Source organism: Salarias fasciatus, chromosome 23 (genome assembly GCF_902148845.1).
Source record: "Salarias fasciatus chromosome 23, fSalaFa1.1, whole genome shotgun sequence".
Taxonomy (NCBI): domain Eukaryota; kingdom Metazoa; phylum Chordata; class Actinopteri; order Blenniiformes; family Blenniidae; genus Salarias; species Salarias fasciatus.
In genome coordinates this window covers 34063412-34074857 of record NC_043766.1, presented here as the reverse complement: position 1 = coordinate 34074857, position 11446 = coordinate 34063412, and the positions used below count along the sequence as shown (strand labels likewise).

Genomic DNA, 11446 nt, shown 5'->3' with positions numbered 1-11446 from the left:
GCTGAAGCAGCGTGCAGCCGTACCTCTCAGTCGGGCAGCCTCTGACCTGGATGTGACATGCCAAGACCAACTGAAGTGCAGTGATTGCTGGGAGGAGGGCTGCTTTTATACTGGTCCACCTTACCAGGTGGCCAATCAGCAGCACCCTGCACAGAGCACACACACCTATACTGCTACACAAACTAATCATAATATCATCAATCCTATTTTAAGACAACTGAATTTCCCAGTGTCTCAAGCCCAAACTGAAATAAAACTTCATTAAATTTTAGAGTCTGGTCATGTTTATTCCCCACAGTGGAGAGCTGGAGGTCTCACGAGTGAGAGGCGGTGTAATCATGAGACATTTATGTTGTTAATTCAGAAAAACAAAGTCGAATTTTTATTATTTGCTTAAAACAGTATCTCGTAGTTACGAGTTAGTTATCTATGTTAGTTTAGAAGAAGAGAGCAGATTTTTTTTATTTTTCATGTGAGTGCAGTATGCTTCCGTAGGATCCAGCAGGTTCAGTCTTTAAATTTGGATTGGTGCTCTCATCCTGTCCATCGGCCTGGGGGTGGTACGCTGTTAGTGTTTGACACCCACAGCCTCAAAAACACCACGTTGACCTGCAGACACATTGGTGGGTGCCTTGAAGGATAAGGTATGATTCATTACAAACATTTTACATCACTAATGCACTGTTTTAAACACAGAACTGGACTTCTTGAATGTTAGCTTGTATATGATTGATATGTGATTTTCAACAGACTTGCTCATCTATCATTTTCGCAAAATCAAGGAAATGAAAAGTCATTTTCCATTCCAGGTGCACCACTTCCAGGTCATGAGCGATCCGGCACTTTCATGGCAGCAGCTCACTGCAGCCGTGTGGCTGGACGAGGACAGGGGTGCAGTGATGTTGAAGCCCTTCTGTTTTGGCTGCAATCGGCTGCAAAAACAACTCGACCCCTGAAAACTGACAGACTTTTCATGACAGAAGCAAAAATCAAAAGCTGGTCACTGACCACACCACTTAATGTTGGCAATAATATTCAAGTTGCACGATTCAAAACTCCAGTACTGAGTCTGATTGCAATGAGATTTACTAGCTCCAGTGAAGTGTAATCTGTGTTGAGGTCAGGGCTTTATAAAGGCGTGTACGAGCATGAGGAAACGAACATGTAGCCTGAGTTTGGTGAAGGAAAGCTAAATCAAAAGTAATAGCTTCCCTAAGCAGTCCCCTGAGATGCGATAGTGGCTGGACAGTGCCTCCCCGCCTGCCCCCAGGGCTTCCTTTGCAGCCTGAAGACCCTGCCACCAATGCAGGGAGACAGCTTCGTCTGAGCCCTATCAACCTACCAACCCCCGTCTGACCCTGGATCAGAGGAGCAGCCCTCACCGGCTGTCTGGCTCCACAGACTGCTACCAACTGGTCCTTTAATAGCACATCATTCCTTTTCTTTAACATCATGAGCTGGTGTGTAGCAGTTTAGCATTGGCCACAGGGAACAGAAATGCCAGAGGTGGCAGCTGGTCCCCCTTTCAAACTAGCACCATTAATAAATCATATAGCTTTATACGGGAAAAACCCCAAAGTAAATCTTCAACGTGTTATTTTTACCAGCACTAATTTGAATATTGATTTTGCAATGGCCAATGGCAAAGTTTACAAGTGATGTGAAGACAGAGTAATACATTGCTGTTCAGCTCGCAAAGCCTGCAGCACCAAGCAGCGTTATTACGCAGGGCACACACACACACACACACTCACACACACACACACACACACACACACACACACACACACACACTCACACACCCTCCTCCACACACACACTGTCTGTGTGATTGACAGGACTGTTGGGGTGTTAATCAAAACAAACTAATCATCTTATCGTCCTCCTCACATGCTGCTGGCCTGACTGGCTTCTGATTGGCCTGAAAGAAGACTTAAAAAAAAATACTCTGACAGCTGCGATACCGGCTGAGCAGCAGCCTTTAGAAGGAAGTAAAAACAAAATAAATGACACCGACATGCAGGTGGCAGGCGGCAGGCCAAGCACAGACTGGTGCATTGGGAAAACTCCTGTTTCTCCCTTTGGTCAGTGCGGTCCTGCCCCAGTGCAAGTCATATGGGTGTGTGTGCATGTAGTATGTGTTGCAGGTATATATGTATAGACTGAGGGTAGGAGGGTGGGTTTATTTTGTAATTTTTTCTAAATGCTGCAAAGTATTTTGCGTTGCTTTTAACTGTATGAAAGGTGCTATATAAATAAAGATTGATTCGATTTGACTATTGTATCCCCTGTTGTTCGTCTGATTTAGAAAAGAAAGAAAGCCTCAGCCGCTGACTAGTTGGCGGTCTCACAGGTAACAGTGTCAGAAGTAGTCCGATGGCGGCAGAAAGCCAGGCAGGGTCCAGAATGGAGGAGTCAACGTTCATAATCCAGAAGTCGACGAGAAAAACTGAGATTCAAAACACAAGAGTGCAATCCACACACTCACACACTCAAGGAAGAAGCGACTATGCAGGAAGCTCAGTAAATCCACTGGGAGCAGCTGGGCCCAGTGTCTTGCTCAAGGACACTTTGACACTTGGACAGAGAGAAAATGCTGATATATGATATATCAGTGTCTGATATTCGGACCCAGTATGGAAATATTTTGATGAGTGTCACAATGTCACAGTTGTTTGACTGTGAGGTTTTGTGGTATCTGAGCCACTCCCTCCTCTTTCGACATAATACAACTGTTTTTCCGAAGAAACATCCCACGTGGAGGAAGAGGCCTGATTTGGCATCGTTTCTGGAATGTAACCTGACAACAACAGAAACAATAGACAAAGACGTGAGACTCTCAGGAGAGACAGAGAGAAACACACACACACACACACACACACACACACACACACACACACACACACACACACACACACACACACACACACACACACAGTCTCGTATTTCTATCCTTGTGGGGACCGTCCATTGACTCCCATTCATGTCTAGCCCCTAACCCTGACCCTTACCCTAACCCTAACCCACACCACAATAAAGCCTAACCCTAAAGAAATGTTTTTGCACTTTTACTTTTTTCAGTAACAACAACATGGTCAAGAAAACACTGTTTCTCCTACTTAGGACCGGAAAAAGGTCCCCACAAGGCACGTCGTTCCACGTTTTGCTATCCTTGTGGGGACATTTGGCCCCAACAAGGATAGAAATACGAGAACACACACACACATACACACACACACACACACACACACACACACACACACACACACACACACACACACACACACACATGCACGCTCACACCAAGCACAGGACATATATGATGCCCTCTGACCGCCCTCACATTTTGGACTCCAGCCTGCCACACAATGACCTCTGACCTCCAACATGCTACTCTTATGGCCTCAGCTGCACGTCCACAGTCTCCCCATGTAAATCAGGAACCCTGGTTGAACAGGTCATTCTTATTTCAGTCACGATCAGAGTTTCTTCTCCAGGACAGACACATTTTTGTTCCTCCTGAATTTGAGGTTTCAGGTGCTCCTTTCCAGGGAGCCCTGATAGACTTTCACAGGGAGGCTGGGAAAACATTAGACCCTGATGATTGCCCCACTTTTTTGAAGACTGAGCTGGTACAAGCAATTTATCCATCTGTCCTATCTTTTTCTCTCTCTGTCCCCTCACCCCAACTGCGATAGCAGAAAGCCGCCAGCTCTGAGCCTGGTTCTGCAGGTTTCTAAATTTTAAAAATCGAGTTTTTCCTTTCCACGGTCAGTTATGCTTGCTCATGTGGATCTGTGGGGTTTGCTCCGTAAAAGTGTGTAGAAATGACTATGTTGTAATTGGTGCTATATAAATAAAGCTGAATTGAATTGAACTGAAAAATTGAGAAACAGTGCTTCTCATCTCTTCCAGAAAACTTTAGGGCCTGTTTCTACTGCAACAACCTTTGAGGCCACTCTCTTGACCAGCGGCCTTTCTGGGCAGATGTTGATGCTATTGGCTCGTTTGCATTTGGGGGGCGGGGTTTACAGTTCTTCCATTCGCCCACATGGGGGCACCAAAAAACCATATAGTGAACGAGAATGTCCAACTGGTCTGAGGCCGGGGAGATTTTGATTTTGCTCCAGTGCACAGTGACGGAGTGACAGAGTGACGGAGTGACGGAGTGACGGAGTGAGGTGTGACAGAGTGACGGAGTGACGGAGTGACGGAGTGACGGAGTGACGGAGTGATGGAGTGACGGAGTGACGGAGTGACAATGAGACGGAGTGACGATGTGATGGAGTGACGGAGTGACGATGTGATGGAGTGATGGAGTGAGGTGTGACGGAGTGACAGAGTGACGGAGTGACAGAGTGAGGTGTGACAGAGTGACAATGAGACGGAGTGACGATGTGATGGAGTGACGGAGTGAGGTGTGACGGAGTGACAGTGTGATGGAGTGACGGTGTGATGGAGTGAGGGAGTGATGGCGTGACGATGTGACGGAGTGAGGGAGTGAAGGTGTGACCCAGTGACAATGTGATGATGTGACGGAGTGACGGTGTGAGGGAGTGGCGGAGTGATGGAGTGAGAGAGTGACTGAGTGATGGTGTGATGGTGTGATGGAGTGGCGGAGTGACGGTGTGACAGAGTGATGGAGTGACCGTGTGACGGAGTGACGATGTGACAGAGTGACGGAGTGAGGTGTGACAGAGTGAGGTGTGATGGAGTGAGGAGTGACTGAGTGACAGTGTGACGTGTGATGGAGTGAGGGAGTGACAACGTGACGATGTGACGGAGTGAGGTGTGATGGAGTGACAGTGTGACAGAGTGACGGAGTGAGGTGTGACGGTGTGACAGAGTGATTGAGTGATGGTGTGACAGAGTGACAGAGTGACGGTGTGACGGAGAGACAGTGTGACAGAGTGACGTATGACAGAGTGACGGAGTGGCGGAGTGACGTTGTGACGGAGTGACGGTATGACAGAGTGACAGTGTGACGGTGTGACGGAGTCACGGAGTGACGGTGCACCCTGGCACATGCCCATATTGCCCATAGCAAAAATCGCACCTGAGAAAAACAATGCATTGTTTATTTGAGAGGTTGGCACGGAGACTGGGCTTCAGTTTATACTGACTTCTCTGTGTACTATTCTCACGCACACAATTACAAACAACACACTTGTGCTGCTGTACTGAATGAAATGTGTTTAGAGGTGTAATGGTGACTCAGGTTTGAAACAATGGCATGAAGATAAACATGTTCCACTGGCACGCAGGATGGCATCGAGCCACCACTTCATGCCCCGTCTCGGTTGTACGCTGCTGTGTGGGTGGCTGGGCTGGTTTCTGACGTCACGCCAAATATGTAAACAGTGATGATGTGAAGGCGTCCTCACATCGGCACCACACACACACAGAGGTAGCTTTTCCTCCTCACATGAAGCCGGAAAGAGTCTGAAGTCGAGCTGAGGTGAGGAATCCTGGAACTGTGAGGAAAATTTGTCTGTCATTTGTCTGAATGAGTGATCTGCTTTGTTTCAAAACTTTTCAGATATGATGCTTTTTATTTAAAGACTCAAAATACAGAGAGGTGACATTTAATTGACAGATGTGGATTTGTTCTTAAGAGGTGAAGTCTGACTTGATAGAATCAGTGAGAAATGAAGGTGTGTGTGTGTGTGTGTGTGTGTGTGTGTGTGTGAGAGAGAGAGAGAGAGAGAGAGAGAGAGAGAGAAAGAAAGGAGAGAGAGAGAGAGAGATGAGATTGCTCCCAGTGGATGGATGGCTTGAGCGCCTTGCATGTCAGATGCCTCTACTGGTGTGTGAATGTGTGTGTAAATGGGTGAATGTGATAATGTAGTGTAAAGCACTTTTTGCTCTGCTGTAGCAGTGTAGAAATTCGCTGTATAAGCGCTGTATAAGTGTAGTCCATTTACCATTTGGAACTGTAAGAACTGGTGTGTATTTGTGGACATTGTTCAGTGATCGTTCATCACACTTCAGGACCCATGAAGACATTCATGAACAAAAGACACCCTCTTGTGTTTATGAAAAGACTATATATTCTCTCTCTCTCTCTCCCTCTCTCTCTGTCGGTGCTTCTCTCCGTCTTTCTCTCTCTTTCCTTCTCCCCTTCTCTCCCTCCCCCTCTCTGTTTCTAAAGAATGAGAAGAAGCAGGAAGTGGAGTCAGTTACTGCATTCGGTTGTAGAAATGTTCCAGTTTCCTCTGACAGGAAAATTTGAAAATTGCCATCCAATAATAATAATAATGCAGAGATGTGCAGGACCAGAACATGTGGGCATGGCTTACAGGCATCTGGTGACATTTTTCACAAGATGGGTCAACTGTATCATAGATGGAAAGTCTAACCTTTGTCCAATGAGTGCGGAGAACCGCTTTACCTTGAATTAAGCCATGTGTGGCACAGATAGACGAGGTATGTACTCGTTTAAGAATATCTTCCCGGAGCTCAGCTGAAATGCCCTCACCCGGCTCCTATTCTCAAAGAGCCTTACCAGTATTCACAGAGGTTGAGAAAAGGGTTTGGATTTGTCTATAAATATAAGAAATTGTGCCTCTTCTCATGACTGGGATCTGAGTAACAAAAATCATCTGAGATTGTATCGGCAGGCAGTTTTGGAAACTGGGTGTATGTTTTGTGAGCAAAACTGTGAGCTTGTATGTATCAAAAAAAAAAAAAAAATGATTCAGAGGGATAGAAAGCAGCTCCTGGAGTTGTTGAAAACATGCAAATACTTTCTTAATGCATATGTCTCTAAACCATTTGATGCCTAGACTGGGCAGATAGCCTATGGAGGGAGGAAAGGTGGGATTTGCAGCCAGAGGAGCATGGTTGAGAAAGTATGCAAACCAAAATATCACCTGAATTGTTTCCACATGTTCACAGTAGTTTTAACAATAATAATTTTAACATAGGGGGAGAATGGGTTACTGATAGGGGAGTGTAAAGACATCAGTGAGATGGGTTTTGGGGAGAGGGGCACCCAAGACGGGTGGGGGTAAAGGGAATCAGATCTCATCCAGTGTTGAACAATTCTGAGATTTGTAGCCCAGCAATAACACCCAACATTTGGTAAGGCCATCCCTCCAGATGACTTAGGTCTTTATAAGAATTATTTATGCAATCTAGGGGGTTTCTTGTTCCAAATAAATTCCAAAAATAAACCTTCAATTTTCTTGAAAAACTTTTGAGTGACAAAAATACGGTGGGCGACAGGTGCAAACGCATTGCAAACGACAAAAACGCTACAAACACAGAAATGATGTAAAACCCCACAGCTCACAAACACATAAAACACATGCAAGAAAAAAATGCTGGAAGAGAAAAATGCTGCAATCACAGAAACGATGCAGAAGCAAAGACTTGCAAAACCACAAAACAAATGAAAACTAAAAATGCTGCAAATATATAAAAACACACAAAACACCCCAAAACAACTGCAAGAGAAAAACACTGCAATTTCAATCCACAAGTTCACCAGACACCAAGAAGAAGAAGAAGAAGAAGAAGAAGAAGAAGAAGAAGAAGAAAAAGAAAAAGAAGAAGAAGAAATGGAAAAGGAATTCACACAATTTCATAGACATCTTATATAGTAATCATATATAGTGATCATGTATATCATATATATGACGTCTGTGTGCGATTTCTTCTTTTTCTTCTTCCTCTTCTTCTTCTTCTTCTTCTTCTTTTTCCTCTTCTTTTTGTTCTTTGTTTTTTGGTGCACTTCTGTTGTGGAATGAAATTTGCAGCGTTTTTCTCTTGCAGTTGTTTTGGGGTTTTGAGTGTGTTTTTATATGTAACCCAGTTGTACTGCGTGTCCACTCTGTGTGGGGCGCCTCTCCACAAAATCTGCATAGAATTGCGTTGTGTTTCTGTGGTGCAGGGTGACGTTTAGAGAGAAGAGGACCAGACAACAGGGTTCGAAGTTGTGATGAAGGCTCTTGCCAACCGCTCAAACATACACAACCTTAAACAACAGAAAAAAAAATCATCCACATGTTTGGCTGACATGAACAAAAATTACATTAACACACCAATAAAGGAGATTTAAGCTGTAAAAATACACACAAAATCAATATAGTCAATCTAAACAGTGCATAACTCAACACTTTAACATATCATAAAAACACAAATTGTTTAATTGCAGCACAATTTATATATTTTGTAAAACACATGAGCTGCCGGTAGCACTGCTTACCTTAAACAACAGAAAGAAAAGAATAACCAGACATAGCACCCCCTACAGAAATCTTACAAATATGGTGTCCTGGAAAGGACAAACTGCTGGACCTCCTGGGTTCAACAGAACAACATGCAGTAATACAACACCGCCTACTGGTGGGTTTCGGTTACTCGCTTACATATATTTTTGCAGCATTTTTCATTTGCATTTATTTTGTGATTTTGCAAGTCTTTGCTTCTGCATTGTTTCTGTGATTGCAGCATTTTTCACTTGCAGCATTTTTTTCTTGCATGTGTTTTATGTGTTTGTGAGTGTTCAGTTTTGGATAATTCTTGTGTTTGCAGTTTTTTTGACATTTGCAGTGCATTTTTTGCACGTGTCGGCCTCGGTATGAAAACCACTGAAATAACTAAGAGAACTCTGGGAAAGTGTTCATTTTAAAGGTGCATTAAGGAGTTTTTCAACTTTAAAAATACTTGTTTTCCACCATAAATATGTTACAAATATTCAATGATGCACTGAATGTGCCCTGACATATTCATTGCAAGTACCGCTAACAGCGCTAAATTGTCACTTGAAAGTTGCAGTGCCAGTCCGGCACTTGGAGAGTTTGAGGGGATGTTATGTAATGCACGCTCCCGCTGGCCTGACTCGCATAGCTTTTGTTTTGTCTGCCATTACTCTGACAGATGCTTAGCAAGCAACAACTGAGCAGTATTAGAAAAGACCGGCTTCTAGCACTGCCACAACTCCAGCACAGACTCCACCAGGCAAAAGAAACTTAAATCTTACTCGAGCGCTACTAAAAGTGCGAGGAAGGAGTTCCCCTCTCCCGTGCACATACATGGACGCAAGCCACAGACACGAGCGTTTCACTAAGCTGCAGTTACGCCCAAGGCCTGCAGGGGCCGTTGTTTTGCATAAAACGCACAAACTCCTGAAAGCACCTTTTAACACAATTGATCCGTGCGGCTAAATTCAGCAGAAGTTATGACCACTGATCAAAATCTTTCCTGCGTACATGTTAAGCAGGGGGCAAATTTAGCTTGACAGAGATCCTTAAAAATGCTTGTAACCTGGATGCCAAGATAAGTTAAGAAGTGAGGAGATATTTTAAATGGAAAACTATGCAGGGGAAGATTGCATTACAAAACTGAAAGCTTTTAGTGCCATAAGTACAGCAGGGGTGGATATAGGTAGACCAGATATGAGGGGATATCCCAGAGATGAGGGGTTGAAACAAAGCGCTACAGCGAGCAGTTCCATTATGGCAACGAGCAGGGCGCTCAGAGGACCAGTGTTGGGCAAGTTACTTCCTTGTTATATTCTCTAGCAAAAGTCAGTAGGATGCCTTCTGTAATATCTCTGTGCAGGTGTAGCAGCCGCTCATCTAGAGTGTCGGTTCTAATTGAAGGATCATCACATCTTTGGACTCTCCTCCTTCTCTCCACTCTTCTTTGTTTGCTTATTTATTCACTTGTTAGCTTATTTATTCACTTGTTTGTTTGTTTTGTTTCTTTCACTCTCTGTCTCTCTTCCTGTCTTTCTGTCCCCCTGTCAGGTCCAGCAATATCATTTATCAGTACTCAAAATGAATAAAGTAACAAATCATATTATCAAGAGGAGCTTTAAACTTATAAGCTTCTCTTGGAAGAACAAATCTGTCGGGCACATAACAGCAGCCAGGCCTCCATTCTGCTGCTTCCATGCTGGACAGCACAGGTTAAAAGAAGAAAAAAAAAATAGATTTCCCATTTAAGAGAGTAATGGGGTGATATGAAGCAGGATAGGGAGTCTTTATTCTTTTTCAAAATAAGGGAAATTGAGGCTGGGGTAAGTGTTTGGGGTAATGAAAGTGATTCAAATGATTTGTTGAACATACTATTCAATTCAATTCAGCTTTATCAATAAAGTGCCAGTTACAACATAGTCATTTCTAGACACTTTAACAGAGCAAACCCAACAGATCCACAAGAGCAAGCATAAGCAAGCATGGAAATGAAAAACTCCCTTTTAACAGGAGGAAACCTGCAGAACCAGGCTCAGAGGAGGAGAACCCTGCAAAACCAGGCTCAGAGGAGGAGAACCCTGCAAAACCAGGCTCAGAGGAGGAGAACCCTGCAGAACCAGGCTCAGAGGAGGAGAACCCTGCAAAACCAGGCTCAGAGGAGGAGAACCCTGCAGAACCAGGCTCAGAGGAGGAGAACCCTGTAGAACCAGGCTCAGAGGAGGAGAACCCTGTAGAACCAGGCTCAGAGGAGGAGAACCCTGCAAAACCAGGCTCAGAGGTGGAGAACCCTGCAAAACCAGGCTCAGAGGAGGAGAACCCTGCAGAACCAGGCTCAGAGGAGGTGAACCCTGCAAAACCAGGCTCAGAGGTGGAGAACCCTGCAAAACCAGGCTCAGAGGAGGAGAACCCTGCAGAACCAGGCTCAGAGGAGGAGAACCCTGTAGAACCAGGCTCAGAGGAGGAGAACCCTGTAGAACCAGGCTCAGAGGAGGAGAACCCTGCAAAACCAGGCTCAGAGGTGGAGAACCCTGCAAAACCAGGCTCAGAGGAGGAGAACCCTGCAGAACCAGGCTCAGAGGAGGTGAACCCTGCAAAACCAGGCTCAGAGGTGGAGAACCCTGCAAAACCAGGCTCAGAGGAGGAGAACCCTGCAAAACCAGGCTCAGAGGAGGAGAACCCTGCAAAACCAGGCTCAGAGGAGGAGAACCCTGCAGAACCAGGCTCAGAGGAGGAGAACCCTGCAGAACCAGGCTCAGAGGAGGAGAACCCTGCAGAACCAGGCTCAGAGGTGGAGAACCCTGCAGAACCAGGCTCAGAGGTGGAGAACCCTGCAAAACCAGGCTCAGAGGAGGAGAACCCTGCAGAACCAGGCTCAGAGGAGGAGAACCCTGCAGAACCAGGCTCAGAGGAGGAGAACCCTGTAGAACCAGGCTCAGAGGAGGAGAACCCTGCAAAACCAGGCTCAGAGGTGGAGAACCCTGCAAAACCAGGCTCAGAGGAGGAGAACCCTGCAGAACCAGGCTCAGAGGAGGAGAACCCTGCAAAACCAGGCTCAGAGGTGGAGAACCCTGCAAAACCAGGCTCAGAGGAGGAGAACCCTGCAGAACCAGGCTCAGAGGAGGAGAACCCTGCAAAACCAGGCTCAGAGGTGGAGAACTCTGCAAAACCAGGCTCAGAGGAGGAGAACCCTGCAGAACCAGGCTCAGAGGAGGAGAACCCTGCAAAACCAGGCTCAGAGGTGG

At 45.4% G+C, this 11446-nt stretch overlaps 1 pseudogene; it reads left to right on the top strand.

Moving 5' to 3' along the window:
* Positions 1-5390: 5390 nt before the first annotated feature.
* LOC115382188 (NLR family CARD domain-containing protein 3-like) overlaps positions 5391-11446 on the top strand; it is a 58439-nt pseudogene continuing 52383 nt past the window's right edge.